The sequence below is a fragment of the Melanaphis sacchari genome, unplaced genomic scaffold (genome assembly GCF_002803265.2).
Source record: "Melanaphis sacchari strain LSU unplaced genomic scaffold, SCAv2.0 Contig4_pilon_pilon, whole genome shotgun sequence".
NCBI classification, from domain to species: Eukaryota; Metazoa; Arthropoda; class Insecta; order Hemiptera; family Aphididae; genus Melanaphis; species Melanaphis sacchari.
In genome coordinates, this window is record NW_020271335.1 from 1,207,077 (window position 1) to 1,227,544 (window position 20,468).

A 20,468-nucleotide genomic window follows, 5' to 3' on the forward strand; every position below is an offset into this window, starting at 1 on the left:
ATGACATGATTAAAAAAAAAAAAAAAAACTAAATTAAATGTATTCAATGAAAATTAAATATTTAAACTTTATAGAAAATATACATACCTATATATATTATCTTGCTTTTTACTTTCAATCTTAGAATAAAAAAAGTAATTAAATAAATCGAATACATCATATATAGTTATGTTTAACAGTTATAATAGTAAGCTACCTTTAAAATTAATGTTGATAGAATGTAATTAAGTATCCCTTTTGAGATATTTCTTAAGCTAGTACCTGATTGCTAAGAGATTCTAAAAAATATCTATACTATATTTTTAGTTGAACGATAATGTATTAAACATCATTAAGTATAATATGTTATGTAATTTTAATTTTATAAATAAAAAAAATCAAATATACTGATCAATCCTTTCATTATAAATTATATAACTGTTTATACAACTCAATACTCGAGGTATTTGTATTGTAAGCCTAATCGTGCATATGTCTTTGCTTTAAACTAGTATATAAACTTTATTCTGTAACACATTTAACGTACTTATTGTGTCGGGGCCTTTAGCCAATATATTTTACATGATACATGGGTTACTGAACATGGTCGGTTTCCTCAAGTTGATTGTTGGCATATACGCTACATAACGAACACCTACATCCAGTATTAACTCTAGTCATTTGTCCTTACAACAAAAGCTAAACGTTCTCAAACTATACATTTCTCCAAATCTCACCGATTACAGCCAAATTGGGGCTCAAATCTATTACAACGTTTCTAGAGTCAAATAGAAGCAGTCCAAAATATGTTTTTACGGACATTTATTGGTACGCTATGGTTGGTGAATAATATTACTTTAAGGAGGTCAGCAAAAATAGATTCTATTCACAAGCAAATTTTTAAAGCTTCAATGAACCTTTTTAACAAAACACATAATCCTTGACGCATATATATTATATAGTTTCTTGGACTAGAAAAAATGCTATTATAGAATAAAAGAAAATAAGACCAACAAATTTAATTTAGAACTCACTTCAAAATGCGATAAACAATATATAGCCATCGACTCCTACTCCAAGAAATGATTTTACCCGAAAATTGAGAAAAACGAAAAAATTTTTTTCATACGAATCAATGATCTACAAAACATTTAGTTCGTACATTTGTGATTCTTCGGGAACCAACAGCCCAAAACTGACAGGAATCTATGTGAACACATACAGCTTCACAAGAAGGGTCTGACGTAAGTGAAAAGACAGTATCAACAATATTACAGTCCAATGGCCCAAACGGAGTCGCCTAAACAATGCATAATGTATCTCAAATCCCAAATGTATGCGTGTTTAGTTTTATGTCCATCTGCATTTATATACAATGTAGTTTTATAATATGTTCATTTTTCAGTCAACATAAAATTGTCTTTGAAGACAACAATAACTTTTACACGATATCTATGCAATATTAATTAAATTTGATTTTTGTATTTATTTTAGTGTTAAATTAACTGAAACATATGTTAAATATTGTTATAAATAGCAGTTATTTTGCAACTAAAGTTACTAAGTAAAATAACGTGTAATGTATAAATTTTACTATATCATCAGGTATGTACGAACTTTACACAAAACTAAATTATATTCTAGTACAGGATGAAATACTAATGAACACTTTTTTTGTGTTTGTATTTATTGCATATTTGTAACTGAATCTAAAAAAAAAAGTAGTACCTATTATTTTTAAACTGGTTTTTATAAATTATAGTCTATACATAAAGATATTTTGTTCTCATTTCACATATGCATTTAATAATATTCGTAATACTATAGAAATAGTTACAAATAATTACACATTAAATGTGTAATATAAGTACTTTAAAGTCGCCACAAGCTTTTTACGTAGGTACATTAATCAAATCCAGTTAGACAGTCATCGGGTGAAACATATCATTTTATAATTTATAGTATATATCTTGTTTTAATATTTAATTCAACATTTAAATACTTGATTAAACATATCTCATAAATGATAATTTTACTATTTTATATTAGTTATATAACTACTTAGTTTGTATTAGTTGTATATACCAACAAGAACACTATTAGCGACACTATTATAACAGTTAACAAATAAAAATAATTATTTAAAGTATTTTAATATATTTACATTTAATTTATTAAATGATTTTCTATCTCTTATTTTAAAAATCTTAAAAATATGTAATTATTATTTTCAGCGAGATTTCATATTACCATGATATATATTAATATTAAAAACAATATTACGATATTGAAATTGAATTTTTTGAATATTGTTGTTTTTATAACTCAACATTGTTTATATGTTACATAAATAGGTACCAATACCTAATAATTTAAATACTAAAAATTATTTGACATAAATCAATAATAATTGATAATCATTAAATAGTTAAACAACAATTTTTTAAGTACTATTAAGTTTATTTTAATAAAGTGCACATTTATAAGTTGTACAAAATAATTTATAAAAACCAGTTGAACAGTTTGATGTAATTTTAAAATTATCTGCTGAAATAAATTGTACATTTTTATAACTATATCAGAAACAAATTTTAATGTATAATAAAGTGTTCATCGTTGGCTATTCGTGAATATATAGGTTTAATAGACACCTATGTAATTTTATATGAAAATTAAAATATAATAGTTATTGTCGACAAGCTTATTAATATTACCATTTAAGTGAATAATTATTACCTTATTATAATTAGTAATGTAAGCCAGTCGCACCTCAACACAACAGTTCTTAAACAAACAAGAAAGTACAAAAAATAATATTATTATAATTAATTTTTTCTAATAAATCAAAATATATAATAAATTATTATTAATTGCATATGATTTATTATTATATAGCGTGCATGTTTCATAATATAAGCTATATGACATAGACATATGTTACGAATTGAAACTGTATTAATTATTATTTATTGTAAAAAAAAAATACCTTAAAATAATCATTGCTTAATTTTAGTTTTTTTTTTTTTTTTTGTTCTCATTTTAAATTGAAACATCATGCATTTTCGGATGTCACTTAATGCTAAACAGTTATTTACTATGTATATAAAATGTCATAAATTATATTCAAATGGACTGCAACCAATTCGATAAAGAAATAGTTAAAATTTAACCAGAAAAAATTCTAATAAATCGTTTACTATATCAATCATGCCTTTCAAGAAAAATATCACTTAATTAAAGTAGTTAATTTTGCATCAAAATATATTTAAGTACACTATTTAAAATATGTTGTTTTATTTTAATTTAGAAGAGGATTCATTATAACTTACTTACCTACATGTTACTAAGATTCAGTTTTGTAAGATGAAAAATATATTTTGTAATATAAAAAATATGAATAATTAAATAATATTTAAAAAATATTGATAATATTGAATAATTTCTTTGTCATCTTTTTCTTTTTTTGTTATACGCTACGAAAAAACTATTGACAGAAATAATATACTAACCAGTTCACCTATGCAATACCAGAAGTTTATGTGAGAATATTTATTATAAAACATAGTAATTAATTATTAATGCTTGTTTTCAAACTTGATAATTTATTTTTTTATTTTTAATTGGTACTTAGCTAGGTCATATCGTTTTACTTAATTATTACATGTTGGCTTTGTTGTAACTAATTATCTTTTATAGCCCAACAGTTCTAGAACCAGAATTTTCACTGGATATCTTTCCACTAGTAAATTGTAATTAATAGAAAATAGTTAAGCACTTCATAATTAAATTCATAATATATGTTTGAAAAATCCCTTTTATTTTAAACATTTAAAAATATATTTCATAATACAATTACAATAGATTGCATTAGACACACAATATGTTATTAAATAGGCTATTTATTATGGCTATGAACTTGTAGTTTGTCGTATATTGGTACATATAGAAGCTATTGAAAACTACACTGCTGTTTAACCCAATCACAATCAAATAAATTTATATGATAATATTATATTATTAAGTTAATTTTTGGTGTAGATACTCCAACTGTGAACTTAAAAACCACACCAGTCTGACCAACACGGTGGTTGTACTTCCACTACTTACAGCAATTAATCGATTTATTTTGTATTAAAACCTGAATTATATTCAAAATCCATTATAAAAATACCATTTTTCTCTCTAAATTACGTGTGCTTATCGATAAAATCAGACCAATTCCGATATTAAAGTTACATGTCAATATAATATTATAGAAATTATAAATAGGGAATATTTGACATAATAATAATAATAATCTAAATAAGTGATTACCAAATCCCCTAAATGCACGTTATATTTATGACATTGATTGTTATTAAATTTGAACAAAAAAAAAAAAAAATAAATAATACGTATCTTAATTTGAATCTGAAATTCATGCTGGAATATCCATAATGTGACAAGTATATATATATATATATAAGAAAGTGCATTATATCTGAAAAACTAATATGAAATATCATATCTAAAAAAAAAAAAAAAAATATATTTAAAAATATAGTTACTAATTAAATATAACATTATTTAATATAGGCCGAGAATTTTTCACCATATATTTAGTTTTTGTTAAAATGATTTGTCGACAAGACCATTATTCTGATCTTCTAGAAAATAAACATTTTAAGTTTTTTCAGAACCGTTTTATCGGTGGTGTTCCTCATAACAGATTTTTAATTAAACACATTATGTGATATTATAAAGTTTAGTAATTTAAGTTTTTGAATATGAAAAAAATATATATACATTTGTGTGTGTGTGTGTCTGAACTCTGTACGTTACATTATTAATATATGTATACAGAATAACAAAACTGATATACCTTTAAAAAATAACTTTTCCGCTAAGAAACTTATATATATATACCTATATTTCTATGTCAATTTACATTTTATGGTTAAATTAAATTATACATTATTCTAAAATATCTTTATATTTTGTTAAAAACTTTAATATTTAAAAAAAAAAAGTATTGTAATCGTTTCAGTGGTGAATGACTTAACATTTATTTTTAATTCATAAATAACACTAAACCTCAACATTTTTGTTTTTATTAAATAACAAGATGAAATTTATTATTAAAAATGTTTTCATAAAATATAATACGTTTTTTAAACTAAGTTAAATTAATGAAATTAGATATTCTTGATTTTAAAGAACAATTGTACAATATTAATTGAAACGAACTTAAATAAAAAAAGTCATAACATAATATTAGTTTCATATATTTTTTAGGTAAGCATCTAAAATATATTTCACAACTTTACCATTCAATTTAACTGATTAATTATATATTGAATTAATTTTTTTTTTTTTTATTAGAAAAATAGTTACTATAGAAATAACATCAAAAATAAAAATAATACAATACTATTGAATAATTTACAAACACTTAATAAAGAAAGGCTTTTGAGATCAAGGAACAGGAGATGTTGACTTAAAATAACGGTACAAGTGTCAAGACTTAGGGATATAATTAAATATATATTTAGGTATTAAATTTAATAGGTTTTTTTTTAGAAAGTTTAAACTATTAAACACTTTTTTATGATTTTGTTACATTTAATTGTGGATTATTATTTTTGATGAATGTTCACTACCACACATGTTACAATGAGATTGAAAACTGAAATATTTACTTTAAATGTGTAATTTGTGGCATTTGATATCCTTGTTCACTTTGACAAAAATTAGTTTAATATAAGTAAAATGTTAATTATAATCTTTATGTTCATATATGTTTATTAATTAATGCGATATCAAGGTTTGTTAATTATAGGTGTTTAAAATTGTCAAAATGTGCATTGTTGATTTATTATTGTAGAATTAATCTATTATTAATAAAATATCGGTATATTTTTAAATAGTTTGATGAATATTTTTATACTCATAAAATTGGATATCTGTAAATGGAACATTATTAAATATTGGTTAATTTTCAAAATATTGTTATAAAAATATACTAATTTCTAGACTTAAATTTTAAACTTTTATAACTAATTAGAACTGCCATGTAATATAACATAATAAATAGAATATTGATAGGTATTATATATAAATAGGTTTATCAAAAACGGAAATACCTCAAAACCACCAGTGACTAAAATTATTAGTAAAAATTCTTAAGCAAAATTTTTCAGATTTTTTACACGCTGTTAACAATGAAAGGAAATCCGTTAAAAGGATATGAATTTTGTATGAAAAAAAAAAAAGAATGATGTAATTTATAATAAGTTTAATTCATAGTTACGTATTTTTAGATTGAATAGAGAAACTCGATTATAAATTTTATCTTGCCATCCGTTGTGGTTTACGATCGATATGCTATTGTCTGTCCCATTTAATAACGTAACGTTGGTCGATGTACGCGAAATATTTTTCAAAACTTCTGGAAGTTAAAAGGAAGAAAAAACTAATGAAACTTTTGTTGCCAGTCATATTTTAAAGTCAACAATATATTTTTTTCTGGCTTATATTATTTTTGTTTTATCTAACAATATTTCTCTTGCATATTTTAGACATTTTATTTTTCTTTTATAATAATTATTAAATTAAGTGACCGGGTGTTACCACATCACCCAAAACTCACCTCGTCGCGAAATAATGGTAGAGTAATATTTATTTTAAATTTAACTGACAAATAATGAAATAATTGTTTTAATATCTCATACTTAATTATATGATTTATAATTCTATGGAAAGCTATTGGAAAATTTATTTTTTTAAAGTATTGATTTTCTTTAATTTCCAATCTATATCTAATAGTATTGTATATTACTTTTAGAACTTACTTACTAACCTTGAATATGTGAACTTAATGCATTACAAAACATATAACTACCCTTATATCGCTTGAAAAATAAATAATAATAGTCATACTTTAGTTTCAGCTATTTTAAAATCATTAATAATTTAAATAATTTTCTATACAAGCATAGTATAATATTATAGGATCGAATATTATTAAAATAAAATATATTTATAATCTTTGTTTTGATAATTCATTACAATTATAATATTGCAACTATTAAAATAATATTAGTTTTTTTTCAAACAATAATACAATTTAGAAAGCTGTTATATTATGATTGTTTTCATACTTTATAAAAATAACAGATACATATCTAATATATAAAGTAATAATATAATATTCTACATGGTGCTTTTAAATTTTTAAATTTTAAACTTATTACAATAATAAATACACAACGAGAATAATAGTCCTAAAAAACCTTTATTTTGTTATGTCACTCAATTCTCAATAACTATGTGCTATATTAAACTAAGGTTTTTCAAGGACGATAAATCTCGTGTGGAACTCTTTAGTGATTGAAATAATAATTTACATTTTTTTTTTTTAATTCTAATCGGAGGGATTAATGTATTGAACTCACAATGGTGTGTTCTAAGATTTTATTTCGTGTCTGTTATTCTGATAAGTAGTTAAAATAAATTGCTTGATCTTTAACCTTAAGAATGATTTCTATTAACAAAATAATTTTATTTTTTCCCCACAAATGTTGATAGAAAATTATATTATATTAAATGCTTGAAAACTTGATACAAACTTTTTTTTTTTTTTCATAAATTTATTATTAAAATGTATATGCAATTAATAGTTACAATATTGTTTAAATAGCAATTTAATATTAGAATTTTAATGAGATGAGTAGAATATTAAAAATTTTCAAATTTTTTTAAAGTTATAAATTCATAATATTTTAAAATGTAATGCATGATTTTTCGTCAGTTTTTCTATTTTCTATCTTTAATAATAAAAAAAAAAAAGTTTGCCAGAAAGTTACATCAATTTTTTATGAACTTTTAAAGTTATACATTTTATAACATTGGATATTCGCCCGTAAAATAATTATTTCTCCATAATCGATTTTTGATATGTTTTTATAATTAAAAAAGATAAATAAGTAATAAATGCAAATACTTGAAATTATCATTAAATGTTCATATATTATAATTTTCTCCACATAGTATGATTTTCTAATGATTTTGACTCTATGTGAGATATTTATTCACATTTACCATTTAATTTTTAATAAATATCGATAAAAAATTTTCTTTTTGTCAAAAAATTGAAAACGTAATAAACACATGTTCTTACTTAAGTTTTGACTATAGCTATTTAAAAATAATATAAATGCATAAGTACAGTTTTTGTTGTAAGAACTTTTTTTTTTTTTTTAATACCAATTGGTTAAACAATAATATTTTTAAATTAAATTGATTATAATTGAGTTCATAAATAAATAATTTAAAACACCAATTAAAATAAAAATACAATTTATAAATAAAATAAAAGTCTTCCTCAAAATATGATTCAAAACTTTTAAAATGCGACAAACAAGGTTGTTCTTTAAATAAAAATAAAATTGTCTTAACTATTATTAAAAATAGTTTTAAAACACGGTTTAATAATCATTAGATGAAAAATTTGATTTTTACATTATTAGTTTATAGTATTATTGCATTAAATCGAATCCTTAAGTGCTTTAACCCAAATAAATAAAATATAAATATCAGGTTTCAAGTATAGAATCAATTTTTTATGAAATCATATAAATCACTTAAATATTCGCATTTCACAGAGTTGAGTATTTAAAAAGGGGAGTTTGTGAAATACAGTAGTTTAAATCGCTATGCCCTTATCACAATGACCTAATTTTGTTTTTTGATAATTTTTTTAAGATATTTTATTAACTTTATTTGTGTTCAGTTTTTTGACTCAGTAATACTATAGCTTCAAGATATACACATGTAGATTACTTATTATGTATATAATGTTATATGATAAATTGGACATATTCTTAAACATTTATTTTTAGTTTTCAAAGGATTTAGTAAGAACCGATTAAAACTTATACAAAAAGCTTATGGATTTTAAAACATTATATATGAATTTGATACATTTATTTACAATACTAAATATATTAAACATAGTCCATTCAATAATGTATTGCTTTCAATGTGAGTAATTTTTTTTTAGTCCACAATTCCGTTTTTGTGAAATATGTGTTTTATACAGATATTAGTTGATTTAATTACAATTAACTAATATTTGTTTTTATTTTTTTAATTGCAAACTACAGAATATAAAATACTATTTTAAAAATATATCGAATAGTACGGTTTACAAATCATAAATTATTCCTTTAAACACTTAAAAATTCAAAAATATACATTTTTTGTAATTATTAAAATGTATTATTAGACTGGTTTAGCTGTCAATAATTAACTCTATTTTTCTAATTGTTTTTTTTTTTTAATTTTCAGTGGATTTATAAGTTACTTAAACTTTATTGTGACATTTAGATAATGATCAACTATGAGATAAATAATTTTTAAGATAAATTACTTTTAATACGATTATACTAATTTTATACTATAAATTCAAGTATTATTATTTCAAAGTAGATAGAACTTTTGAATTTTTTTGCTACATTATTCATAAATAATATATTTTTTTTACAGATACACTTATACGATCATGTCTAAATAAGTTACTCTTAATATTATTGTTATACGTCGTCTCAATTTTATTTATATTATAAACATGATAGACTACTATCTATTATACATCAAAGACTAGTAACAGATTTAAAATCGAATCAAGGCTTATTTGCTATAGAATATTACAATATGCTTTAAATTTAAAATAATACTTAGATTTTGTTATCCATTATACGGAATAATTATTACATATATATTAACTATTGACCGACGCTTTGGGGAAGTGGTTAAATTAATTATACTTAAATTGTTGATGACCTGTTTAGAAAACTCTGATTCTGAATTGCGATTAAAACCCAACGAGGTGGTTAATAAAATTAAATTGTAACATTGTGGTCCACCTGAGGAGAACATAATCAATTTTTTTTTGTTTAGGTAAATAATTAAATGTGACTTGATTTTATAATTTATTCATGAATAAATGTTAGGTATATAACTAACATTACATAATTTGATATTTTAATATCTTTCCATACCACAATTCGGTACAACCAGTTACTGTTAACATATTACTGTGTTTAAATAGATATTGAATCATGATTTAACATTTGTGTATTTAAGTTTGATGATTTTTTTTTATTGGCCACAAATTTTTAGTTTTACTTAGAATTTTTTATCGGTGTATTGGATTATCTAATTTCTTCTAACCTACACTAAAATTCAGTGTATATTAATTCTTATTTAACATAATCCATTTTCTAAATGGTTTTAAATATTGCTTTAAAGTAAATTTAAATACTATATTTATTTTGTTTTATAATATGCCAAAAACCATAGGTATAAAAAAAATATAATTTTGTTTAATACACACGCTCTATATGAACTGTTTGTCACGATTTAACATTGTTAAGGATTAACAAAGAGATTATTGTACATGAGCCATGAATGTGAATGTTTGCTCGGCTTGTTTTAAGGCGATTAACGACCCTAAGAACGTGATTAATTTAATAAATTATATTATTCATAAACATATTATATACTCGTATATGTATATATATATATATATATTATTTAAGTAAAAGAAAATATATTATGCAAGCAAGACAAGACACATTTAGTGATTCAAAGAAGATTTACGTTTTTTATAATTTTAATTTTTAAATTTATGTTTAAGTTTATCATACATACCAGTTATCAATAAATACCTGCAAAATACGTACAGTAAAATTAAATGTCTTACTTAATTTTATAAGTCCATCAACTCACAATATATTTGATTTATATTTTAATTTCAAAATAATTTCGTTAGGTAAAATCAATAATAGAAGCATAAATATATATTACTTATAATTAAGTTGTAATTTTTTGTATATAATATTAGGTAAATAAAAATTAAGGATTGAAATCAATTTGAAAAAAATAAGAACCATACTTTTATTAATGTTGGATGAATATTGAGATTATATAAAAATAATTAAATATTAATAATATTCAATGCAATTATATGATAAATATATTTTATTTGTATTACCTAATTATAAAATTGAATACCAAATTTAAGAAACAATTTTACTACAATGATATAATATTTAACATTTATTAATTTCATATTTTAATATTATCAATATTTATGTTACAATATTAATATTTTTACTTAATCTTAGTTCTTATTTCTTAAATTTCGATTACTTTAATTATCAAAACACAAAAGATTTAAATTAATAAAATATATATATTTTTTTTTATTATATAACTTATAAACATTTATAAAATACAAATAAATACCAATGTAATTACGCAAACTTATGTATACAAGTTAAATTATTAAATAAATTAATACATTAGTTAAGTTTTAATTTAATTTGCTAAATGTGCTAAGTTGTATTATACATTTTACACATAAATTATCAACTCACTTTTATAATTATATTTTGTTTATTAAACAAAAATAAAAATACTGTAAATCTTTAATTATATGTTTATGAAAACGATCAAAAAACTTTATTTCTAAGACTATTTAACATATTTGACGTGATAAATTATTTTCTTCAACCTGTAACAAATTTATCTATTAAGATCAGGACATAATTTTATAGTCATGTGTAAATTTTATTTAACAAATGATACAAAACATTATAAATTTACATTTAGTGGAACCAATTTTGTCAATAATTTTACTATAGAGAAAAATAAGCTTGTATTAAACTTAAAGGTAATCACGTCATTCATGTTTTAAATGTCAATTTTTTATGATATTTATTTTAATTTTTTAATTTTTTAAAATATTTTACAACGATTTTTAAGCTTAAATATTATACGTAATTATAATTTGCTTTAATATTAAAATATTATAAACAAATAGCGCTCAAAAATAAATAATGCAGATGATCTTACCTTTAATTTTTATGTTAGATCAGTTTAATTTAATATTAAAGCTAATAACACGAATTCGATTTTGCTAAAATTAAATTTCCTGTGATGTACATTTGTAAGACGGATACTAAATATGTGTATTTAAAATCCTCTATAAACTTAATCAGTACCGAATTGACTAATATCGATTGATTATACTATTAAATACCATGTATAAAGTTTAAAAAATACTGTTAATTATAATGCAATATTATAAAAAGAAAATCCATTAATTCACTCTATAATTTGTTAAAAAAAATTTTCTTCGTATAATTATTTATTGATCAATAAATTAGCAATCGTAGTACCTACATTAAAATAATGAATCAAATGTTCAAATACAAATAAATATAATTAGGTGTTCTTAACCATAGCATTAAAAACATTTTATGGCGTTAGATTGAGAAATTAACCGTAAATACTACTTAGACTAAAAAATGACCTATGTTTTGATAATATTTTAAATATCATAATAAATTTACTCAAAAATAGCTTATATCAAATTTAAAAAAAAAAAAAAATTCACTTTAATTTTAAAAAGGTATCTCATAACACAATAATTATATATATTTAGGCTAATGCACATTATTAGATTTTATCGACGTTAATAGTCAAAATTAATATTTTTTTGTTTATAATCATGTGACGAAAACTAAAAATATATAATTAAACGCGATTATAAATATTTAAAATAAAGAAAGATGGTTGTTAGCCACTTAAAATGTTGCATAGAGATCACTGAACTGAAAATATCGTCGACCATTGATATAGTGTATAATATTATGTACCAAAGGTCTAAGTTTAATACAAAAATGTACGAAAAAATAAATATTATAATATGGGTTCAAATAAATATGATTTCATTGAGAGGTAAATTTAAAAAGAAATTTAAAACTCACATAGTCATATAACATATAAAAGTTTCTTTTAAACTTTGTGACTAACTGTACAGTGATGTCTTGTTTGCTTCGAGATCATTTTTCTATTATTTGCTGTTACTTGCTCCGCATTATCTTCAGATAGCTTTCTTACCACAAATTTTCCCGACAAATGACTTTTGATAAAAATCTTAGAGCTTTACAATGTCAAGGTCCGAGAAATTAGCTATACGTGTTCGAACAAACTAATTTATTTTTTAACAATATCACATATAATGAATAGACGTACTAGTAATAAATGCAGCGAGTTTAGAAGTACAAGATATTTTATGTTTGAATATTAAAGAAAAATATGTAATTAACCTGGAAAATAAATCTTTTTAGTAGTTTCAGTTATTTAAATCGTTTATAACAATATGTACGGTACTTCAAAAAAATCTATCACTAATCGAATTATATAAAAAAAATATAAAACTGAATTCTGTAAGCTAATTTAATATTATTTTAAATATATGAACATTTTTCAATAGCATTGGCATAATATAATTTTTTTTTTTTTTTTTTATGCGAAATATATGTAAAACATGATATTATTTTAAACTATTAAAAAAACTATATTGATATTCAATTACACAATAAAAATAAAAACACGATGAAATGCAATTTTTAATTATCTTACTGTCATAATTATGTAATTTAATAATTTAGCATGTTTTTCAAATTTTTTCTTTGAACTTTAAAATAACTTATATAGATCTATATTTTCTTAGTAGATAATTGTATGCAAATTTTATTAAAGTATAATTAAATACAATGTATGATGTATAACTTGTATATTCATTTTCAGTGTATTAATATTATCTACAAATCATTATTGATTACTTAGCTATAAATTATTTAACTTTAGAGAATGCCACACCCGCATTTGTTGTCTCCACCAAACACGAGTGTACAAAATATACGTAAACATTTTACATTTAGTTTTATTAGTTTAATATTAAAGCGAATAATCGACCTATTTCCAAGTATAGCGTAACAAAATATTTTGGGTTCTCTCAATTTTTTTTTTTTTTAATATTTTATTTCTATTAGCTAGCTATGAAGAATTTTAAAGTATACTGTTTTTTAAACATTTTTTTGATTTTAATAGCGGCTATACATAAATTTGATAATTGAAACAAACAAATAGTGTATTAATAATAATGATTTCATAGTATAAAAAAAAAGGAATTGCATGGTAATAAATTCAAATTTAGATAAGAAACTTCTGCATTTCTCTATTTCACATTTGCAAACTTTAAATTATTGTAATCAGTGGACCATTTATACAATATTAGATTTATGTGTAGGTATATATTTTACGTAACTTTTACGTATATTTTATAGGTTTTTGTTGCTTATTTTTTTTTCTCATTTTGGTAAAAACATGGATTAATAAGATAATTTTCATACTTAATAAATTTAACTTACAAATAATATTGATTTAATTTAAACAAAAATATAATAATCAATGATGAATTAAATTGTTCACATATGATGATTTATTTTTAAAATAATAAAACAATCTTTAATGGTTATAATCAATAAGTTTTTTAAAATTATCAATAAACCTAAAATAATACTAAAATACACCATAATAATCTACATTTTTTTATTTCGTATAAGTATTTTAGTTTTTGAACATTTACATCGAAAAAAAAATAAATATATTAATTACATGTTTACTTAAAAATAATTAACTTCTTAGATAAATATCATATTTTAATTAATAATTTTACGTTTATTACAACAAAAATAAAATAATTTTAAAATAAACCTTTAAATGGGTATTTAATAAAAACAAATTTATATTGGTTGATAAAAATGTGGCGTAAAGAAATTAGAACTCAAAGTTGAGACAAAATCTAAAGTAATTTATTTACTTAATATACAGGGATTATTACAGTGTTTATTTAATTGATGAAAAAATGATAATCTGTATTAAGTTTCATTAAATACTAATTTGTTAATTGATGTTTATAAAGGTATGCCTGGAATTGTACACTATTGATTTTTTAGATAATTTTAACTCATATTAATCACTGACTTGTTTTAACAAATTTTTATATTATTATTTTTAATTAAGTTAAATATCAATAATGTTTGATTTAATTAACTTTTTTTTCCACTTTAAATATGCAAGTGTATTTATTTATTTGAATTACAACACAATATTAAAAATTAATATTAGTATTTATACAAAGTATTCATCTTATGTATAAACCATCTAAACATATTTATTAATTATTTTATTAAATATGATATCATAAATATATTGTTATACGAGACAAAAAATTATGGATTGGAATATTTATACTTTTTATGAGATAGATTTTATTTTATTATTTAGTTTGTATTTGTAATTACCTTAATATACATATTAAAAATATTTGAATAATAAAGTAGGTATTTAAAATATTTTTTGAACTGAAGCTTAATTTTAAGGATTTACTTAATTGGAAAATAAGAAGGGCGACCACGATCTTCTAAAACATTTTTGTAAATTTGTTACTAGATAATAATTAACAGAATTTATGATTGCGATTATTTATTTATTTTTATAGAAATAGAGATCGGCTATAACTGAAAATGAGGATTAAATATTTCTTTTATATATATATATATATATAAGGATCTGGTTCGATCTGCGTGTAAAATATATAAAATATATAACTTTGTCAAACACATTTTACTATAGTGTTTAATCGTATGTGTTTATCAAAGTCGCAGTATTTTTTTGAGTATCTATACATAATATATATATATATATATATATATATATATATATATATATATATATAATGGGAAGTGGAAAGTAATCCATCTTCATGAGATCTAACAGTAAACCATATTTAACTTGGGTGTGATTTTAATAATTCAAAAAGACAGAAAAATAATTATAGGCTGGATGGTTTTAAACTAATTAAAAATTTTAATATATTCGTCTTAGTCAAAAGTCTGTAGTACGTTCTGAAATTCCATAAAGTACATGACTTTATTTTGAATGAAAAATAAATAGCATAATATATTAAATAGCGTATTTAATAATCAGTTTGAAGAAAACCATAATATATAATGTCTAAAATTAGTTGTCCTTCTTTGATAATTCGACGAATACATTCAATGAACATATTCAAAGAACGGTAATAAGCTAAATAACAGTAAAACTTTTAAGTCATTTTTTTTTTTTATAGTAATGTAATTATTTATTGGTTATTTATATTGATTTTGCCAATTTTGGAAAAATGATGTTTAGTTAAACATACTGAATATATTTGAGATATAAATAATTAACTTTCTACAAACTCGAGATGCTGAAAATCGATCAAAGTATGGTTAATCGGCTAACTATATACTCAATAAAATAAAATCTTAAGAAAAATAATACATTCAAACAAATTTGTAGATAAAATATTTTTTAAGGTATAAAAATAAAAGTGATCATTGTATAATAATATTAGTAAATACATACTAGATTATAATCGATACTGAAACTATTATTATGGCAACGTGATGCATTTATTAGTTTTCTACTGAATCTAAATGGTATTCGGCTTATTAATGTTCTTATAAATATATTAATAATTTTTTTTATTTAGTTATTTCTCAAAAATGTTGGTCATTGATTTTAAATTAAATATATAATTATACAAGATTATGTATAGACATTTTAAATAAAGTAAAGTAGAAAGTATATTTTTATAAATTTTATGTGTACATACACTTTAATATTATTTTAGTGAAATAATTTGTACTGAATGTTGGCATTGTTAAAATAAAACCTCTCATTATCATATTATGTACGAAAAGTAGTTAACATTTTTGATTGCGAAAGTTAAAAAGTGGGTCCATTATAACATTAATATAAGAAGTGTTAGTACATTAGGTACTTCAGATACATTTAATATTAAACATAATAGTTAAAATTATGATAAATACATAATAAATAATTCATTGTTCTATTATCAGCTAGCAACTGAGAAATCGATTAACAACACACAGCCCGTGAAAAACAGTTGTAGTGTGCAAGTGGGTATTATGAGGTCTACTCGATAGTCGGATAGGGAAAACATAACAATGGTCTTACACCCTTGTTTTCATTGCTTTGTTAGTTGTATTATAACCTATTACTGAATATGGTCATTGATTCACCGTCGTCATTACAACGATTAGCAACGTAAAAAACAAACTTTTTATTTTATTATCATTAAGTTTTACTTGAAATCACTACACATTTTTTATATACTCGTATATTTACTACTCATTATTTATCATGTTATTTTGTACAGCATCCCTTGACTATCATCAGCCCAGTGTTTGTGTGCTTTTAAATACAATTTTTAAGTTAAATGCTAATTCTGAGTATTGTATTACCATTATATTTGATTTGCATAATAAATCAACTTAAATACGAAAAAACTAGGTACATCAATAATTCTTTTTAAAGTTATATCTATATATATATATATATATATATATATATTTATGACTATTGACGTTTTATTTACGCCATACTATATATTATGTTTTCAAAAATATTATATACCTATATTAAAAAAAAAAAAAAATTAATTGAATTGGTATATAAGTCAACATAACTATTTATAAGTGAATAAAAATATTGTTGGTAATCGATACACACTCAATTAAAATAGTATATAAAATGTGAATATTATGTTATAATTTATTACCTAGTATCTAACTATTTGTAACAAAATCATTTACATCGTAATAGAAGTACTCGTTCAAATATATTTTGACAATTGCTTGTGTGAATCGATCGTTGTGTAAAAGAAATGTTGTTATTTACACAATTCATTATTTATTAATTTTCCAAAAACTAACATATTTTCATGTTTTAGATATTTTTATTTACATATTACAATATCACAATAAATTTAAGAAATTATCCGTTTGACCGTCAATTTATATTTATTAGTAAATAGATTTAAGTTATAGCCGTAACAAGTTTTATTCGTACAATACATTTATTTTTTAAACTGAGTACAATTCAATCATTAACTTTTTCTGCACCGAATGGAGTTAAACAAAAATAAGTGCAATTTGACCTTACTATTACCAAATATCTATCGACACATTTTTATTCTACTGATTAATATAAGTGACGCTAGGTGTAATAATTTAGTAATTATACTGTAGGTACACAAAAATTTATTACAGTTATTTTATTCAAATAATTGAAATAGGAGGTATACATCGTTTAATATTAGTCAACAATTATAAAACTTAACTATGCATCAATTACATAATTGTTGTTTCTAGAATATAAAATACGTAATTTTGTTTTTTTCCTTTTTTGTAAATATTACTGTATGGCTTTTCTAGATTCTAAACTTAAAACTAAATTTTTCTCAGACTGATTATTATCAAATAACTATTGCACATATCTCTTAGAGAAACAAATATAAAACTTTTTTTTAAATTGTATAAAGCCTTTATAGTATATGATATCTTGCAATTGCATTACGACCGATTATTTAAAAAAATGTAACTTTCCATTTAAGCGTTTTATTCCAGCCCTATAAAAAAAAAAATATTCTGATTGGTTACTTTTTCCTTAGCATCTAGATGTTCAGAGAAAATTTCTAAGATACCAGCCAATATTTCAATATCTCTGATCTTCTCTAAAATCTGTATTATATAAAATATTACTTGGAAAGCATAACTATGATAGAAATCATCTTCTCACCACCATGATAAATCTCTATGAAAATCAACTTGGACCAACACCGATTCTTCAAGAAATTGACTCTTCTGGATCTCCAAAAACATCTTACGGAAAAATTCCCAGTTCTTTATTCTAATACAACTTCGAGTCTACATATTTACGTAAGTATCTGTTGTTGATACCATACCAATAATTATACTGGATATTCTACGAGGATATGATGATTAACAAATCCAATGGAAACTTTCAAACAGACGCTATATAAAAATATATAGCGTCAAAACATATAATAACAGGAGTTATTGAATATATAATCTATAAGGTCGATATTAAAAGTACCATAATATTCATGTATCCAACCCCATATTAGTCTCAGAAATTCACTCAACTTCTCTGATATTTCAAAAAAAAAAAAAAAAGCTTTATAAATGCACAACTAACTGACAAACACATAACCTACTTGTGTTTATTTATAGATCCCAAATCTCTGTACCATAAATGGCAAATGGACGAACTAACAAGGCCATAAAACTAACCTATTTATATCCTTTATAAACTTCTAATCCTAGAATCGAGTAAATTTATGAAATTACTAGAATAGGTATCGAGAATAATAACCTCATTGGTCAAATCAAATTTCTAACTAAATATTTTTAAATATACATTATACTGTATATAATTTAATAATTGTATAACTTGAATTTTTTTTTTTTTTTTTTTTTAAATATAACGTAATCTATTTTTTAACCAATATATTACTTTCATAGCTTTAAATACCGTGACCAGCTATTATAATAATAAAAAAGTGTAATAAATAATATTAATTTATTCAAGTTGCCATTATATTGAGTTTATTAATAAGTAAAAAAAAAATTGATAAGACGTAGCGAGAAATATTGATGACGAATAGATTAAAATATAAAATACTATTACTTATGTGTAAATATTATGTTAAATGCTCTATGTTTCATAGGGATGGATGGGAAATACTTCAACAAATATATTTTCAATAAAATGTCACAAAAAGGCAAACAAGTTCACAATGAAATTAGTTTTAAAATAATAAATTATTTAATAAGGATGTTTTTTTTTGAAATACATTATATTATAATAAATTGTATGGTTGTGAGATATGTTGTCGGTATTATTGGAATCGAGATATTATTTATTGGCATCTCTATGATAATATTGTTAACAGTAACTTTCCAATAATAATTATTACACTATAATTTCAAGGGCTTTACTGAATTTGCTTTATATTATATTACGATTTATATTTTATTTTTATTAAGTATTCTTTATTGGTATTTTTATGGTTTAGTGCAGAGGTCGGCAACCTTTTTAACCACGCGGACCATTTTTTTTCTTCAATTGTTCATCAAGAGCTACATTAAAAAAAAAAATACATATTATGATATAATACTTATAATTGTATTGCTATTAAAAACAGTTAGATTTTATTTTATTTATAAAGGAAAAAGAATTATATAATATTGAAAATTATATGAAAAATGTTATTGAACAATTAATAGCCGCGAGTTTCTGACCCCTGGTTTAGTAGGTAAATTGCAAACATTTTAGTATTTTGTAGTTGTGTAATGATTTCCAAAAAATACTATTACGTGAAAAATATAATAAGATAATTGTTTTCTTTCATGAAATAAATATACAATTTTCTAAATATAATAAAATGTTATTTTTAAAAATCTTGTATTTCAATTATTTTATTTAGAAATGTATTAATATTATATTGTTATTTTTTTTAATAGTTAAATTTTTATATATACTCAAAATGGTTTATAATATTAATAGTTGGTAAATATATATATTATGTACAACAAATTTATTTTTGCTGATTTAAACTATTCAACAAATTAGTTTGTGATAGTATGCATGTTATGTAATGACGAAGTTTACTGTTCAAATAAATTAACAACCATTAGTACCCAATATTATCTTAAATAATA

General features: G+C 21.6%; 1 protein-coding gene across 3 annotated transcripts in view; it reads right to left on the reverse strand.

Moving 5' to 3' along the window:
* The window catches only part of LOC112599111 (leucine-rich repeat-containing protein 24), a 140,834-nt gene that overhangs the window by 6,875 nt on the left and 113,491 nt on the right, over positions 1 to 20,468 (reverse strand). The window contains exon 3 of one of the 3 annotated variants that reach the window (XM_025345863.1): positions 2,716 to 2,763. The exons of the other annotated variants lie outside the window; for them this stretch is intronic. The gene's annotated coding sequence lies outside the window, so the exon portion shown is untranslated. The remainder of the gene's footprint in view (positions 1 to 2,715; positions 2,764 to 20,468) is intronic. 3 annotated transcript variants of the gene reach the window in all.